The sequence below is a fragment of the Silurus aristotelis genome (assembly GCF_946808225.1).
Source record: "Silurus aristotelis genome assembly, chromosome: 27".
Classification (NCBI taxonomy): Eukaryota; Metazoa; Chordata; class Actinopteri; order Siluriformes; family Siluridae; genus Silurus; species Silurus aristotelis.
This window is the reverse complement of record NC_139600.1, coordinates 6,292,729-6,303,160: the sequence shown is the minus strand read 5'-3', so window position 1 is coordinate 6,303,160 and position 10,432 is coordinate 6,292,729.

The window sequence follows — 10,432 nt, the reverse complement described above, 5'->3', positions numbered from 1 at the left end:
TCCCTCCTGCAGGTGGTAAACCCACGGGAAGGCGGCCCCACGTCACAGACCTTGATATTTCCCTCGTAAGGGACCCCCGGAGCATAGAGGGTTAAGGGCCTTGCTCAAGGGCCCAAGAGGGGCAGCTTGGCGATACCGGGGCTTGAACCCCAGACCTTCCGATCGGCAACCCAGCGCCTTAACCACTGGAGCCACCACTCCCCCTCATGATGATAACAAATTGCATCATGTAATTTATGTAATTCTTTAAATGATAATATAAAAAAAGGATGAAGGCCACAGGTAGCAACAGATCTTTTAGAGCTTTTAGCACCACCAGGACAGACAAGAAGACAAGCAGTCATTAATGACCTTTGACCCAAAATACAAGGCAATGACAATATTTAGACATTGCTATTTTTACAAAATGGTGTAAATCTCTAACTGGTCATGACCTGATTTGTTGAAATTTGCTGTGCATTTCAACATTTTAAAGTCTCTGCCAACTTCTTTGCATATCATCACTTGTCTGACATCTGAAAGGGAAGGGGAAAAATACAACACGTCTTGGCATTATAGGTTTAATAAGTAGATGGATAGCTACAACTTCATTGTCACTGAATAGTAGAGGTACACAGCAACAAAATGCAGTTTAGCATCTAGGGTTATATGTACAATATATGTACAGCAAATAAATATAAAGGCTATAGCAGTAAAGAAAATGTTCATATAAGCTTTTGGGTGAGTACAAAAAATAAATATAAAGGCTCTGGGCAGAGTAAAAATGTGCAGGAGCTGTTGAGCAAGTATATTTACAATAAATATGAACATATATATGAACAAATATTTGAGAAGTAGCATAAGTGCAGGATGTGTGTAAGGCACAATATGTGTAGAGAATGTGGGATATGCTTTACAAAAGTTATACACAGTTATACCCAATGTATATACAGTTGATATATAGATATGAGAATAATTTAGGATATATTCAATTCAATTCAATTCATTTTTATTTGTATTGCGCTTTTAACAATGAACATTGTCTCAAAGCAGCTTTACACAGATAATGTGGTGATTAAAAGTAAATATGTTCTTTATAAGTAAGTTTGTCCCTGATGAGCGAGCCGGTGGCGACTGTGGCAAGGAAAAACTCCCCGAGATGGCATAAGGAAGAAACCTTGAGAGGAAACAGACTCAAGAGGGAACCCATCCTCATCTGGGTTGCACCGAATCTCCATTTATAGCAGATATACAATGTTGCGGGAAACAGTGATGGTGATCAGAAGCGAAAAGTAGTCCTGAGTCAATGTAGCAGTCTGCTGACATTAACTACAGTCCAATCCATCCTCAAAGTGCCCGTTCTTACTCCGGAATTTCATGAAACCACCCAAGGCGTTGATAAGAAACCATCCCAAGATGCACAGAGTGGCCTCCAGTCGAAGAGAACACTATCCAGAGGCAAAGTGGGAAGATCTACGGAGGGGAGAGGGGCAGAAACAGTGGTCACTGGAACCTCAGGAGCATGTTTATTTCGACGGAGAGAGAGAAAAAGAGATTATAGGTTTAATACAACAAACCTGAGTGAACGTGTGAAAGTGTGGGGACGAAAGCATACAAATATCCCAGTTCACCAAACACTCTATATCTATGATCCCTTCACTTCTGTGCCTTTACCTAAGAAAAAATCTACTGATAAAAGGCTTGACTAAATAAATACTGAGACTGTGTCTGAGTCCCGAGCACTGATTGGAAGATTGTTCCATGACTGTGGGGCTTTATAAGAGAAAGATCTGCCCCCTGCTGTAGTCTTCATTATTTGAGGTTCCAACAAATAGCCTGCACCTTTTGATCTAAGTAGGCATGGAGGATCATACTGGTACAGAAGTTCACTCAGATACTGCGGTGCGAGACCATTAAGTGCTTTATACGTCAGTAGTAGTATTTTATAATCAATGCGAGATTTGATTGGGTGCCAGTATAGACTGATTAAAACAGGGGTGATGTGGTCATATTTCCTAGATCTAGTAAGGACCCTTGCTGTTGCATTCTGAACTAACTGAAGCTTATTTATGCACTTACTCGAACACCCAGACAGTAAAGCGTTACAGTAGTCTAATCTAGATGTTGCATGAACTAGTTTTTCTGCATCCTGTAACAATATCAATTTCTAATTTTATAAATATTTCTAAGGTGAAAGAAGGCGATCCTGGTAATATTATCCACGTGAGCCTCAAAGGAAAGACTAGGGTCAATAATAACACCAAGGTTTTGGACAGCCGTACATGCTGAAACAGAAACACCATCCAGAGATGCTACGTAATCAGAAAGTTTGTTTCTAGCTGCATGTGGTCCTAGTAAAAGTACTTCCGTCTTATCTGAGTTGAGCAGAAGAAAGTTATCAAGCATCCACTGTCTAATGTTCTTTACACACTTCTCAACATTGTTAAGCTGATCTCTCTCATCTGGTTTTGCTTAAATATACAGCTGCGTATCATCAGCATAGCAATGGAAGCGTGTTTCCATGTTTATGTATAATTTCACCCAGAGGCAGCATATATAAAGAGAAAAGCAGTGGGCCTAAGACAGATCCTTGCGGAACACCAAACCTTACCTCAGAGAGTGTGGAGAACTCACCATTTACATCAACAAACTGATAGCGATCAGTCAAATAAGACCTTAACCAGGAGAGAGCTGTTCCCTTTATTCCAACAACGTTCTCAAGTCTAGCAAGCAGTATAGTATGATCGATGGTGTCAAAAGCTGCACTAAGGTCGAGCAAAACAAGTAAAGAGACAAAACCCTGATCAGAGCCCAATAACAGGTCATTTACCACCTTAACTAGCGCCGTCTCGGTGCTATGATGAGGCCTAAATCCTGACTAATACATTTAAAAAATGTTATGCATAAGTAGATGTGAGCAAAACTGCTGTGCTACAACCTTTTCTAAAATTTTGGATATAAAGGGGAGATTTGATATTGGCCTGTAGTTGGACAGCTGACATGGGTCAAGGTCAGGTTTCTTAATTAGGGGGTGGATAACTGCCAGTTTGAAAGATTTGGGTACATAGCCAGGGCTAATGGAAGAGTTTATTATTTTTAAAACAGGTTCAATTACTTCTGTTTGAGGAAACTTGTGGGCAAGGGATCGAGAATGCAGGTTGATGATTTTGATGAGGAAATTAATGAAATTAAGTCATTCTCATGAATAGGAGTAAAGCTTTGTAATTGATGGTCTGTTATAATTACACTGCTGTCTACAGGGTTATTTATAAAATAGTTTGGATACAATGGATTAAATACAGGATAAATGAATAGAATAATTGAATATATTAATATTATTATATACAGAATAATTGTCCAGAATGATATAAAATGTGCAGAGTAAAGCAGAACAGCATAATGATTACTGCAGTAGAATAAAAAAGTATCAGTGAGCAATCAGTGTCCTCGTATTGTGTGGAGTTCAGTGGGGTGAGAGTAGATAGTAAAAGCTGGTCCTGATCCTGCTGGTTCTTGTGTTTATGTTGCTTTATCTCATTCCTGATGAACAGAGGTTAAACAATTTGTGATTTGGATGTGAAGAGTCTTTGATGATCCTGCTTTGGAAAAAGTGCTCAGTGGGAGGTAGTTGGGCGCCAGTGATGCGTTGAGCAACCTTTGCAGGGCTATCCATTCGCACAAGTGGGACATATGGACTTTCTTATGTCTGCTCAAGTAATATAGACGCTGTTGTGCCTTCCTAACCAGAGCTGAAGTGTGTTGGTGCCAAGACAGATCCTTAGAGATGTGGACTTAAAGTTGGAGACCCTCTCTACCACAGATCCATTGATGTAGACAGGGGAATGACTGAAACTTCAATTAAACAAAACTAACATCAATAGGTAACCTAAACAAGCTCAACTTACTACTGCTCTACTAATCCAGGATCCAAAACAGTCTTCAGTGCCAGAGCTTCTCATAATAACCTGTCTATGCCATTTCCTTTTTCCTTTACCAAGGCAAGAAATAAGCACCATGGCTTATTAACAATTACTTATGCCAACTCAGCCAAAGAATGTCAATTCGTAGCTCTGGGGTCCAAGGTTTACTCCCAAAGCTTCATCTAGTTTGTTCATGTTTTAACTAAATTATTTTTCTTTCAGTTTTTCACTCTGTTTCAATATCCATGTAAAATAGAAAAATTTAATTTCATTCATTTTTATTTGTATAGTGCTTTTAACAATGGACATGTTATGTAATTAATAAGATTGTTCTTTATAATTGTAAGTTTGTCCCTAATAAGCAAGCCAGTGGCGACTGTGGCAAGGAAAAAATCCCTGAAATTACTTATAGAAGAAACCTTGAGAGGAACCAGACTCAAGAGGGAACCTATCCTCATCCGAATGTCTATTTATTACAGTTTAATGTTGTTGAGGTGTGCAGTGATGGTGATCAGATGCAACTTGTAGTCCTTAATCATTGTATCATGCTGTTGACATTAAGTATAGTCCAAATCCATCCTCAAAACCTTCTGTGCTGCTCCGTAATTCCATGGATCCCCTGGTTGTTGATCCTAAGCTGAAGAGAACACCATCCAGAGGCAGGCCAAGACAAAGCGGGCAGATCTAAGAAGAGGAGAGGGGCAGGAACACTGGTCACTGGTACCTCAGGAGCATGTTTAACTCAACTGAGAGAGAGTGGTAACAGCCCAGTCAGCAAACAAATTTGGCCCAGACTTGGCATTCATCTGGCACAGCTGGCATTCATTCGGCACTGGCATACAGCATGTGGGCCAAACATGGCCCTGGTTTGGCAGAGGTGGTACCGAATTTAAGGCAGCTCACAAGACATGGGCCAGATGTCATTTGTAGTATTCGGCCCAGATGTCAAGTATACATATGTGGGCCACATACGTATGGCCGATCTTAACCCATATTTAAAATCCATTTCAAATACCTTTGAGTAAAATCCCAATGTTTTAATTCACAAAGATATTTCCATCTTTCTGTGTCTCATGCCTTCAACCAGGCAACAATAAAGATTTATATTTATGAATTATGAAAATCAACTGTAATTGTTTGATTTCAGTTGATAAGGTTTTGCGATTAATTTAAACTTGTAGACAAATAAACCACCAATTAATACAGTCTAAACGTTTTCATTATATTTAATCCTTAGCTAAATCTAAAACTACTGGGCATGCGCACATCAGTATACCGTAATTTAAAGTAAATTAAAGTAAAGTATGAGGTAAAGGTGAAATAGTGGAACACTTATTTTGGTCATGTCATTACACTTGGGAATTTTGGTATGATATTGGTGTTTTTGTTAAATTGAAGATTTTGCCAGAATTTTTATTACAAATGAGAAATGTTATATTGGGTATTTTGACTCAGACCCCACAAAAAATTTGTTTTATTATAAATGTAATTATTTTCTTAAGCAAAGTTTACCTGTATTTGTGGTCTTTTTAAGAGATATAGAACATTATATTAATTTGATTTCGATATCTACTGATAAAGCTATGAAGACTGTTAAAATTTCTACTGTACTAAAAGTTTTTGTGTAAGGAATTTTATGTAAAACAATGGCCCTTTTTTATTTATATTATTTATTAATTTATTTTGTATTGGTTTTTTTACTGTTGTATATTTGCTTGTTTTTTGTTGATTTTGTCTTTCAAGTATCACTACTGTTGATATTTTGTATTTTGTACTGATTTGTATGTTCTTCTTTCCAGCAAAAAATAAATAAATATTGTGAAGGGTTGGGGTAGGTGTAGACTTTAATAAAATAAAAAATAGGTCAATTTTTATTATTTTTTTTACCGGAATAACTTTTACCCAGCGTGCACCAATCATGATTTAAAAAACCTGGAAATGCGAAATTGGCCTATCAGAGCAAAGTTGGCCAAAAGAAGCAATTATAATTTGCAATGCTTCATGGGATTGTAGTTTTATTTACCCAGATAGCCGTGACACACACACAGTCTCGGATTGCCTTTATGACAAATTTTCAAATATTTGTATTTCAGATTTTATATGTTGTAATTCCAGTTGTAGCTGGTTGTTATGATTCAAGGCTTATAACGCTTTGAGCAACAAATCTCCAACGAGGGAAAGTGAATGAAAATACTCCAGGAAGTGTCTGTTGAAAAAGTGGGCGGACGCGGTGTTGCTCGGAAACAGCCGCACGCGCTGAACCCGTGAAAATCAGCAGAGTTGGTAAGTGAGAACATACATATATATCAATAAACAAATATTATATTCTTCTCAAATTTAGCCACGGTCACTTGATAATCAATCGATGCATTCACGTGCTATCGGTGTCCTTTAATGCAAACGGGGGTGAAATAAAAAAGATTCACCTGTACGGGTTTGAATAGACGGACGACGGCAAAAAAAACAAATGAAACCAGCATGCACTTAAACGAGTGCTTCTCTTTTCTTCTCTTTTTCTGGTATTTCATTTTTATTATAGTCTTTAAAACTTTTTAATAATCTATATTTTTTTTAGGAGGAAGAACAAAAGGCTTCAGTAAAGACACAGTATGGAAAAGGTTTGAAGTACAATGATAGGAGCAATTCCAGAAGGAGCAGAAACATGGACATTTAAGCGTCATATCTCAAATAAATCTTGTTCCTGACCAGAAACATGGACGTTCAAGTGTTATACATAGTGTGAAACTTGTTAATGAGCAGAAACATGGATATTCAAGTATTAAAGGTACAGTAAATATTGTTCCTGTCCAGAAACAGGGATGATCAAGTGTTACATTTAAGTTCATGAACAAAAACATAGGGGAGAACTTCTACTTGTTTTATTTTAATTGCTGAACTGACGGGGTGGTATTTTATAGAGTTGTTTGTACAAGTGTATATGTCAGGTTTTGATGTTAAATATAATAAAATATTTGTTCAGAATACTGTCGTTGTGGTGACTATTCATTTGGGAGGGATGTGTGTATCAAGTGGCCTGGTTATGGTTTTGTTAAGGCTGACGTGTGGAACCTATCTGGTCCAGTGTATAGGACCACAATAGGGCCAGCTATGGTCATACAGGTGGGTGAGCTATAGCTCTGTCATGGCCCTTTTATGGCCCATATTTTGGCTGCCAGGTTTAGTTAACCTATGGATTATGCTCAGGTGTGGTTAAGTTTTGGGCTTTTTGCTGTTGATATGGTTTACTTATGGTCATATTTTGACCTGGCCTAATTCAGGACCAGTTATGGGAATTTAACTTGGCTGAGACTTGGGCCAGTTATGGCCCATGTGTTGTCTGGAATCCAGACCTGGTCTACACTAGTACCCTAATTCTTTGCGGTATGTGGGCCACACAAAAGCTGGTTTTGTGGGCCGGAGCTGGGCCAGAGAAAAATTGCTATGTGGGAGGGAGAGAGAAATATGGATTATTATGTACCCTAATTGTTGTATGAAAGGTAAGGACACTGTGCAGTTGGGGACTCCAGCAGGACTTGCTATGGCAGCATAGCTAAAAGGGAGAACCAGAAGGTAATACAGACATGAGGGATCTCTGGGATAAGAGACAACCCACCACACCACCGTCAACAAACCTGATTGAATGCCTGAGAGTAAGGGGACGACAGCATACAAATTTCTCAGCTCACCAAACATTCTATATTCATGATCCCTACAGATCTGATAATTTATATAAGAAAAACCTACTGACAAAAGGCTTGACTAAATAAATATGTTTTCAGCCTGAGTCCAAAACACTAATTGTTCCCTAAGGCAAACGGCTGTTCCATAACTTTGGGTCTTTGTAGAAGAGCAGCTTTGCCCCCTGCTGTAGTCTTCAATTATTTGACAAGCAATGCACCAATCCAAAAATGAAAGAAAAAGAAAACGGCATAGACAGGTTTCTATGAGAAGTTCCAGCACTGAACACTGCTTTGGATGCTGGATTAGCAGAGCAGCAGTTATACAGTAAATTGAGCTAAGTCGAAAAGTCAAGAAGCGTTTATTGTCATTTCAACCATATATAGCTGACGCAGTACACAGCTAAATGAGACAACGTTCCTCCTGAACACAACATTTAACAACATAAAGCTACTGTTGCAAAGTCTGTTAGCTTTGCGGATGCAGCATGTGGTGTAAATGTCCGTGAGCGAGGGGAGAGAGACTCCAATGATCTTCTCAGCTGTCTTTAGCTGTCCCAGCTGCTCAGGATGCTCTCAATGGTCCCTCTGTAGAACCTGGTCAGGACGGGGGGAGGGAAAAGGGCTTTCCACAGCCTTCTCAGGAAGGAAGCTACTGGGCTTTCTTGGTGATGGAGCTGGTGTTGAGCGACTATGTGAATTTCTCCGCCAGATGAACACCAAGGAATTTGGTGCTCTTGCTGATTTCCACAGGGGATCCATCGATGATCAGTGGAGAATGGTCGCTCTGTGTTTTCCTTAAGTCAACAACCATCTCATCATTCTTGCTGATGAGACCCACCATGGTCTTGTCATCGGTGAACTTGATGATGTGATTCGAGCTGTGCATTGCTACACAGTCATAAGTCAGCAAAGTGAACAGCAGTGGACTAAACACACAGCCTGTGGTGCCCCAGTGCTCAATGTGGACTTCCAGTCAGAAAGTCCAGGATCCAGTTACAGAGGGAGGTGTTCAGGTCCAGTAGGCTCAGCTTCTCAATCAGATGATGAGGGATGATTGTGTTGAATGCTGAGCTGCAGTCTATAAACTCTTGGACAGGTTGTCTTTAGCAAACTTTTTGTGTGCTTTCTTGTGAGCCAGCTTCAGAAGAGGCTTCCTTCTGGGACGACGGCCTGCAAACAGACTTGTTGCAGTGTGTGGCGTTTGGTCTGAGCACAAGCAAGCAGACCTTCTGCTTCTGTAACTTTTAAAACAATACAGGCAGCACTTAGCATCTGTTTTTTTAAGCAGCTTCTGCACCTGACGCACAGCACAAGGACTTAACTTTTTTGATGGACCAGGCGAGGCCTGGAACAGTCTTGGAAAACCTCTGTATGACCCTGGCCACTGTTCTGTAACTCAGTTTCAGGGTGTTACAAATTTTCTTATAGCCTCGGACATCTTTGTGGAGAGCAACAATTCTAATTCTCAAATCCTCAGTTCTTCTCCATGAGCTGCCATGGTGAATCCAGTGGTCAGTATGAGAGAACTGTACTCAAAGCACCACATTTTAACTGCTCTAATACAAGATACACAAATGTGTATGGTCATGTCAAGCAGACAAAAACATAACCATGATGAATAGGACTTTGTATGGTTACATGATGTACAGCTGTTATCACTTAAGGTGTACTTAGTTTTGTAATAGGGTGGGGCAAAAAAGTATTTAGTCAGCCACCAATTGTGCAAGTTCTCCCACTTAAAAAGATGAGAGAGGCCTGTAATTTTCATCATAGGTACACTTTAACTATGAGAGACAAAATGAGAAAAAAAAATCCCGAAAATCACATTGTTTTTTAAAGAATTGTTTTGCAAATTATGGTGGAAAATAAGTATTTGGTCAATAACAAAAGTTCATCTCAATACTTTGTTATATACCCTTTGTTGGCAATGACAGAGATCAAACGTTTTCTGTAAGTCTCCACAAGGTTTTTACACACTGTTGCTGGTAGTTTGGCCCATTCCTCCATGCAGATCTCCTCTAGAGTGATGTTTTGGGGCTGTCGCTGTGATGTTTGTGGGGACCTGCTGATAGATTGGGGCTGTCGCTGGGCAACATGGATTTTTAACTCCCTCCAAAGTTTTTTTATGGGGTTGAGATCTGGAGACTGGCTAGGCCACTCCAGGACCTTAAAATGCTTCTTACGAAGCCACTCCTTCGTTGCCCAGGGATCTGGGATTTGGGATCATTGTCATGCTGAAAGACCCAGCCACATTTCATCTTCAATGCCCTTGCTGATGGAAGGAGGTTTTCACTTAAAATCTCATGATACATGGCCCCATTCATTCTTTCCTTTACACGGATCAGTCGTCCCCTCCCTTTGCAGAAAAACATGATGTTTCCACCCCAATGCTTCACAGTAGGTATGGGGTTCTTTAGATGCAACTCAGCATTCTTTCTCCTCCAAACATGACAAGTTGAGTTTTTATCAAAAAGTTCTATTTTGGTTTCATCTGACCATATTACATTCTCCCAATCCTTTTCTGGATCATCCAAATGCTCTCTAGCAAACTTCAGATGGGCCTGGACATGTACTGGCTTAAGCAGGGGGACACGTCTGGCACTGCAGGATTTGAGTCCCTGACGGCGTAGTGTGTTACTGATGGTAGCCTTTGTTACTTTGGTCCCCGCTCTCTGCAGGTCATTAACTAGGTCCCCCTGTGAGGTTCTGGGATTTTTGCTCACCGTTCTTGTGATCATTTTGACCCCACAGGGTGATATCTTGCATGAAGCCCCAGATCGAGGGAGATTATCAGTGGTCTTGTATGTCTTCCATTTTCTAATAATTGCTCCCACAGTTGATTTCTTCACAACA